Raw genomic sequence first — 8,592 nt, 5'->3', positions numbered from 1 at the left:
CAACGCCACCTGAAATTAAACATGACCAAAACCGAGCTTCTCATTTTTCCCCCCAAACCTACCTCCCCACTCCCCCCATTTTCTATTTCTGTTGATGGCTCTCTCATTCTCCCTGTCTCCTCAGCTCGAAACCTTGGGGGTCATCTTTGACTCTTCTCTCTCCTTCTCTGCTCATATCCAGCAGATCGCCAAGACCTGTCGTTTCTTTCTTTACAAATCCGTAAAATCCGCCCCTTTCTTTCCGAGCACTCTACCAAAACCCTCGTCCACACGCTTGTCATCTCTCGTTTAGACTACTGCAATCTGCTTCTTGCTGGCCTCCCACTTAGTCACCTCTCCCCTCTCCAATCAGTTCAAAACTCTGCTGCCCGTCTCGTCTTCCGCCAGGGTCGCTTTACTCATACTACCCCTCTCCTCAAGTCGCTTCACTGGCTCCCTATCCGTTTTCACATCCTGTTCAAACTTCTTCTACTAACCTATAAATGTACTCACTCTGCTGCTCCCCAGTATCTCTCCACACTCGTCCTTCCCTACACCCCTTCCCGTGCACTCCGCTCCATGGATAAATCCTTCTTATCTGTTCCCTTCTCCACTACTGCCAACTCCAGACTTCATGCCTTCTGTCTCGCTGCACCCTACGCCTGGAATAAACTTCCTGAGCCCCTACGTCTTGCCCCATCCTTGGCCACCTTTAAATCTAGACTGAAAGCCCACCTCTTTAACATTGCTTTTGACTCGTAACCGCTTGTAACCACTCGCCTCCACCTACCCTCCTCTCCTCCTTCCTGTACACATTAATTGATTTGATTACTTTATTTTTTGTCTATTAGATTGTAAGCTCTTTGAGCAGGGACTGTCTTTCTTCTATGTGCAGTGCTGCGTACGCCTTGTAGCGCTATAGAAATGCTAAATAGTAGTTGTAGTAAAACAGTTTTGTTTGGGAGACAGTCTCAGAATTCCACAATACATGGTAGAAATGACATTCATCCTTTTTCACTTTTGTGTACAAGCACAGGAAATAGAAGGATTTCCAGTGTTGTACTTCTCCTGCAGCAGTAGAAATATTCACTTTAATATAGTTATGGCTTTAAATTCATTGAGATCTGTGGTATGTGAGGAACCTCTGTGTAGGTGTACATTCCTGATATAGTATAGGTTAATAGTAAAATTCTGGGACACTTATTTATTGCATTCAGCTCTCTATAGCCAGGCTTTTCGTGGCTGTTTCGGGGCCCCTTTTACAAAGATGCACTAGCGGTTTTCACATGTGCTAAAACTGCTCAATCAGAGCACCTTTCTATACCCTTGACATGCCAAGTATCAGGTCTAAATACGGCCGTCCATCTTTTTGAACATGGACATTCCTTCCCTTTCTGCAATCGGAGCTGGATTTATCTTTTAGTCCCTCCCTAGTCCTGTCCATAACATACCCAGACCACTCTCTCTTGCTATATGGACATACAGCAGTGTTAAATAGCCATATTCTGGACTTATAAAATTGGTATTTGGATGTCCATGCAATATGGATGCCTAAATGCCAGTTTTCAGACATCCAAAACACAAATAGAGATTTTAAAATAAGCACCATAGGTCTGTACGACCCAAGCTCATTATGGCATACACTATCATCTATGAAATGCAAAGGTATCTGTTGTATGCCAATTAGTCAATTTTATTTGCAAACTATGGAGAGAGTTTGGGTCACACCTAATGACAGATCATTCGCTCAAAACTGTCTCAAATCCTTCAGGCTCTCTGCTTCATTTTATTGGCAAAAAGGATTTAGTCATGGGTCACAGGTCAGCAGGTTTTCATCACAAATCACAGGATACAAAAAATAGATACTTATTGGTTAAGATCAGCCTCTCTCAGCATTCTAAAAGGAGTTTGAGGGTAAAGGTTGGACAGTTGCTAAAGATCATTACTGTATTCGGAAAAAAGAACTCTTAAGCAACAAGCATGTATATTTTCTGTCTACATCTGTATTCTCAAATATGCAAAATACAAGGGTACATTATTTTTGGTTCCCTTGTACTTTCCTTACTTACAGAATATGTGTGTTCTTAGTGACACTTCTCAGCATCTGGACATGACATATATTACTTAAGCAAGCTTAAATTGTCAGCTCAGCACTGTCAGCAGACTGTAACAAGGTTTTATTTATTTATTTGTGATACTTATATTCCACATCCCAAACAAATTTGAGTTCAATGTGGCTTACAATAAACAGTATAGAATATATAAGAAAGTAATTTGTTGTACGAATCCAATTTTACAACACAGTATCATAAACATACTGGGATAGCTATGGATGTTTAACATTTAGAAAATCTATTATGAATGAAAAATTGTACATGAAGCAAAGAGAAAATTAATGGTAAATAGAATAATAATCAATTCAGGTAATAATTAGTGTTTTGAGATATGGTTGTTCTTTGTGAGGCTTTGCTTGAATAGGAACGATTTGAGGATTTTACGAAATCTAGTATATTCCTGTATATTTTTAATTTTGGTTGGTAAGGAGTTCCACCATTTGGTTCCTAGGTAAGTGAAGTCTGCAGAGTAGACAGTTTTGTAGATCACTTATTTGCAATTTGGGAGGTGTAGTCTGAGATAGTTTCTTGCCTCATATTTAGCATTTCTTTGAGGTAAATTAAATGCATCTGCCTACTATGTCTTCAAATTATCTCTATTTTCACATTTTAATGCTTAACTCTTGATATTCCCTTCTGAGCTGGGGGGAGGGGGGCTGTCAGTTTCATATAGATTCTTGTTAACATCAGCAGTTCTTCTCAATCCAGTCCTCAGGGCACACTCAGCCAATCAGGTTTTCAGAATATCCACAAAGAATACGCATGAGATAGGTTTGTATGAACTGCCACTTCCATATCATCATGCTGATCAATCCATAGACTGGTGGGTTGTGTCCATCTACCAGCAGGTGGAGATAGAGAGCAATCCTTTTGCCTCCCTATATGTGGTCATGTGCTGCCGGAAACTCCTCAGTATGTTCTCTATCTCAGCAGGTGGTGGTCACACACAGCAGCAGCTCTGGCTAGGTCTCCAAGCCTAATTTTTAGGTTTTGTTGAGTACCTGGGGTTGAGGGCTCTTCTTGAGCAAGTGCAAACCTGGTGGCGCCAGGTCCCTCCTTTTCTCCCCCCTCCCGCTGGCTCCGTTAAAAAAAAAAAAAAAAAAAATTTTTGGACGTCCTTAAAGGCGTTTATTTCGACGTTTATTTAAACGTTTATTGCAGCCACTCACTGGGACAATAGGTCGTTACAGCTCGGAGCGAGAAGCAGGTAATTTTTACCTTTTTATAGCGGGCAGGGGGTTCCCCGATCGATCTCCACGTGGCCTATGGCGTCGGAGGGCGAGGGCGCGAAGAATCGCTCCCCGGACCGCGTGTGCGCTTCTAGCGGGGATGCGGGGGTCTTAAAGTCTGATTCGCCCTTGTTGGGTGTCAGTTCAGAGGCCGGTCAGTGTCCCGGGTCTTCCTCCGGTGCGGCGGTTTTTCCCACCATAAACGCCCATCCCCCGCTGCTCGCCTCCGCCATCTTGGCCGGCCACTCTGCTCGGACGGCTTCTTCTTGGGCCGCCCTTGAGCTGGGAGACGTTAATGCCATGGCCGCCCTTGATTTGGGCGACGGCAAAAAAGCGGCTAAAGTTAAGCGCCGTTCTTCCCGTGCGGCTCCTTCGCGGAGTGTCGCGCCGGACGCCATCTTGGATGCGCAGCATGTTCCTCCCCTGCTCTTGCGAGCGCCGGTTGAGGGTGCGTCTAGGGCTGTGGCCCAGGCCGCTGAAATACACAGTCTGGGGGGTTTCTCCCCCGAGTTTATTTTGCTGCTGCATCAGGCCTTCCTTATGCAAAACGCTGCCCCTTCTCCCTTGTCCGATAACGGGGTTGAGGCCCCCGGAAGTAAACGCCCTCGGGTGGATTCCCAGGCCTTAGAGGACGCTGTTTCCTCTGATGTAGATGAGGGCAGCGTATCTGAGTTCTCCCAACGGTCCTTTGGGGATTCCTTGGAGGAGACGGATTCCCGCTCGGATGGAGCGGATGACCCCTCTGCAGCGCGGATCTTTCGCTCAGAGGATTTGCCCAACCTGTTACTGCAGGCCATGAGCATTTTGAAGATTTCCTCGCCAGAGGACGTCTCTCTCTCAGCCCCTGTTGGCTCTGCCATTATGCTGGGGACGAAGCACCCGCCTAGAACCTTCCACGTGCATGATGCTATGCACACCTTAATTTCGGCTCAATGGAATGTCCCGGAAGCGAGCCTCAAAGTGGCTAGGGCTATGTCCCGCCTCTATCCTTTGCCTGAAACTGAACGTGAGGCCTTTATTTGGCCTACCGTGGATTCTTTAATCACTGCGGTGACTAAGAAAACGGCATTGCCGGTGGAAGGTGGCACGGCCCTAAAGGACGCCCAAGACAGAAGATTGGAAGCGGCTTTAAGGTCGTCCTTCGAGGCGGCTGCCTTAAGTTTACAGGCCTCAGTTTGCGGCTCCTATGTGGCCAGGGCGTGCCTGATGATGGTGCAGCGGGCTTCCCCTTCGGATCCTTCCTTGAGGGCTGATTGGCCGGCCCTGGAATCGGGCTTGGCTTATTTGGCAGACTTACTGTATGATGTCTTGAGAGCCTCGGCTAAAGGTATGGCTCAGACAGTCTCTGCGCGGCGCTGGCTTTGGCTGAAACATTGGTCTGCGGACCACGCCTCTAAGTCCCGCCTGGCTAAGTTGCCTTTTAAAGGCAAGCTGCTCTTTGGGGTCGAGCTGGACAAAATCGTGACCGATCTCGGCACGTCTAAGGGCAAGAGGTTACCAGAGGTCAGGGCTCGGGCCAGTGCTCGCCCCGGTATCTCCAGAGGACGGTTTCAGGAAGCCCGTCGGTACCGCCCGGGCAAGTCGGGCTCCTCTGCCCCCTCTTCCTTCAAGAGGAACTTCTCCCCCAAGCAGCATTCCTTTCGCAGAGACCGCCGTCCCGGAGGTGCGCCCTCCGGTCCTCCCCCAGGGTCTCGTACCCAATGACGGGGTCCTGGTCCATGGCCCAGTGCAGATTGGAGGACGCCTGTCCTCGTTTCTTCCTCGTTTCTGGGCGAGTGGACCAGAGTCACTTCAGACACTTGGGTGCTGGAAGTCATCAGAGACGGCTACAAGTTAGAGTTCTGCCGACCCTTAAGAGACGGGTTTGTACTCTCTCCCTGCAAGTCTCCGGTCAAAGCTGTGGCAGTGCAGCAGACCTTGGACAATCTGATCCGCCTGGGTGCGGTCGTTCCGGTGCCAGAAAATCAGCTTGGCAAGGGACGTTACTCCATTTACTTTGTGGTACCAAAGAAAGGAGGTTCTGTACGGCCTATCCTCGACCTCAAAGGGGTCAATCGGGCCTTGAAAGTTCGGCACTTTCGCATGGAGACTCTCCGCTCTGTTATAGCGGCAGTGAAGGCAGGGGAGTTCCTGGCATCCTTGGACATCAAGGAAGCGTACTTGCATATTCCCATCTGGCCTCCTCATCAACGCTTTCTGCGTTTTGCAGTCCTGGGCCGACACTTCCAGTTCAGAGCCCTCCCGTTCGGGTTGGCAACTGCTCCGCGGTCCTTCTCCAAAGTAATGGTGGTCATCGCGGCCTTCCTGCGAAAGGAAGGAGTACAAGTCCATCCTTATCTGGACGACTGGTTGATCTGAGCCCCCTCTTATGCAGAGTGCGGCAAAGCTGTGGACCGGGTGATTGCTCTTTTGAGCTCCCTGGGGTGGATCATCAACTGGGAGAAGAGCCAGCTGCGCCCGACTCAGTCCCTGGAGTATCTGGGAGTTCGATTCGACACCCAAGTGGGCAGAGTGTTCCTGCCGGACAATCGGATTGTCAAACTTCAGGCTCAGGTGGACCAGTTCCTAGTAGCCTCTCCTCTTCGGGCTTGGGACTATGTGCAGCTGTTGGGCTCTATGACGGCCACGATGGAAGTAGTGCCCTGGGCCAGGGCTCATATGAGACCACTACAACACTCTCTGCTGCAGCGCTGGACTCCGGTGTTGGAGGATTATGCTGTGCGCCTTCCCTTGGACCCAGCAGTGCGCAAGGCGCTGAGCTGGTGGCTGCAGACAGACAAGTTGTCTGCAGGAATGCCTCTGGTGACCCCGGAGTGGATTGTCGTCACGACGGACGCCTCTTTGTCGGGCTGGGGAGCCCACTGCTTGGGAAGGACAGCGCAGGGGCTCTGGTCTCCTGCAGAGGCAAAGTGGTCTATCAACCTCCTGGAACTCAGAGCCATTCGGTTGGCGCTTTTGGAGTTCATCCCGGTACTGGCGTTGAAGCCAGTACGGGTCCTGTCGGACAATGCCACGGCTGTGGCCTATGTCAACCGCCAGGGAGGTACCAAGAGCGCCCCTCTAGCCAAGGAGGCCATGAATCTATGCCAGTGGGCGGAAGCGAACCTGGAACAGCTGTCAGCGGCCCACATTGCTGGAGTCATGAATGTCAAGGCGGACTTTCTCAGTCGCCATACCTTGGATCCCGGTGAGTGGCAGCTATCTGGTCAGGCGTTCTTGGACATCACGAAGCGCTGGGGCCAGCCGAGCCTAGATCTGAAGGCGTCATCGGCCAATTGCCAAGTGCAGTGCTTTTTCAGCAGAGGACGGGACCCTCGATCCCTGGGAGTAGATGCTCTTCTCCAACAGTGGCCGACACAGGAGCTTCTCTATGTGTTCCCGCCCTGGCCCATGTTGGGCAGGGTGCTAGACCGGGTGGCAAAGCATCCGGGCCGGATAATCCTGGTGGGTCCGGACTGGCCCAGACGTCCCTGGTATGCGGACTTGATCAGGCTCTCAGTGGACGTTCCTCTGCGGCTGCCAGTGGAGCAGGGCCTGTTGCATCAGGGTCCCGTGGTGATGGAGGATCCCTCCCCCTTTGGTCTTACAGCCTGGCTATTGAGCGGCAGCGTCTGAGAAAGAAGGGCTTCTCAGACAAGGTCATCGCCACTATGCTGAGAGCGAGGAAGCGCTCTACTTCTACTGCTTACGCCAGGGTTTGGCGTACCTTTGCAGCGTGGTGTGAAGCAGGCTCACTTTCTCCCTTCACTGCTCCAATTTCTTCAGTGTTGGCGTTCCTGCAAGAAGGTCTGGAGAAAGGCCTGTCGCTCAGTTCCCTTAAAGTCCAGGTAGCGGCTCTGGCTTGCTTCAGGGGCCGCCTGAGGGGTGCTTCCCTGGCTTCGCAGCCAGATGTGGTACGTTTTCTCAAGGGAGTTAATCACCTGCTCCCTCCTCTGCGCTCAGTGGTGCCTGCGTGGAATCTCAACCTGGTGCTAAGAGCCTTGCAGAAGCCACCTTTTGAACCCTTGTCGAGGGCATCTCTGAAAGACCTGACGTTGAAAGCAGTCTTTTTGGTGGCTATCACTTCAGCCAGAAGAGTTTCCGAGCTCCAGGCGCTCTCATGTCGAGAGCCTTTTCTGCAGTTCACTGAGGCAGGAGTGACTATTCGCACAGTGCCTTCCTTCCTGCCCAAGATTGTTTCTCGCTTCCATGTGAATCAGCAGCTCTGTCTCCCTTCCTTTCGTAGGGAGGACTACCCAGAGGAATACTCTGCTCTCAAGTATCTGGATGTGAGACGAGTCATCATCAGATATTTGGAAGTGACCAATGATTTCCGGAAATCGGATCATCTGTTTGTCCTGTTTGCAGGTCCTCGTAAGGGTCTGCAGGCTGCTAAGCCTACAGTGGCAAGATGGGTCAAGGAAGCCATTGCAGCGGCTTATGTGGCCGCGGGGAAGGTGCCGCCTATCCAGCTGAAGGCTCACTCCACTAGAGCTCAGGCGGCCTCGATGGCAGAGGCCGGGTCCGTCTCCTTGGAAGAGATTTGCAAGGCGGCAACTTGGGCATCGGCCCATACCTTCTCCAGGCATTACCGCTTGACTGTGGCTGCTCAGGCGGAGGCCCGGTTTGGAGCTTCAGTGTTGCGGTCAGGGATTTCAATGTCCCGCCCTGGGTGAGTACTGCTTCGGTACATCCCACCAGTCTATGGATTGATCAGCATGATGATATGGAAGGTAAAATTATGTATCATACCTGATAATTTTCTTTCCATTAATCATAGCTGATCAATCCATAGCCCCTCCCAGATATCTGTATTGTTTATATTCTGGTTGCATTTCAGGTTCAAGTTTAGTCTTCAGTTCCTGTTCAGGAGGACTTCGTGTTCAAGTTTTTCAATGGATTCTTCAAGAGTTGAGACGAATTTGTGTTACAGTGAGCTGCTGCATTCCTCTCCCCTCCGTTTTACGGGGCTGGATTGAGACTTAAATTCTGCCGGCGCTCCCTCCCGTTTCGTGCGGCAGTTGGGCAGCTTTGTACCCCTCCCGCTTCGGCGGTGTTAGGGTCAGTCAGCTCCTCCCGCGGTTGCGGTTGCAGGATAAGCCAGATCCCCCCGCATCGGCGGGTGTGGTGTCCCTCCCCCGCTCCGCGGGGATGAGCTGGACGGATTCCCCTCCCCCACTTGTGTGGGGATGAGCTGGGTTAATTCCCCTCCCCCGTTTCGACAGTGGTGAGCTGGGCAGAGTGTCCCTTTGTGGGTGTAATTCTCTAAGTGCTGAGTCCTGCGGATGGAG

Source organism: Microcaecilia unicolor, chromosome 7 (genome assembly GCF_901765095.1).
Source record: "Microcaecilia unicolor chromosome 7, aMicUni1.1, whole genome shotgun sequence".
NCBI classification, from domain to species: domain Eukaryota; kingdom Metazoa; phylum Chordata; class Amphibia; order Gymnophiona; family Siphonopidae; genus Microcaecilia; species Microcaecilia unicolor.
The sequence above is the reverse complement of the archived record's forward strand: the minus strand, read 5'-3'. Positions refer to the sequence as shown.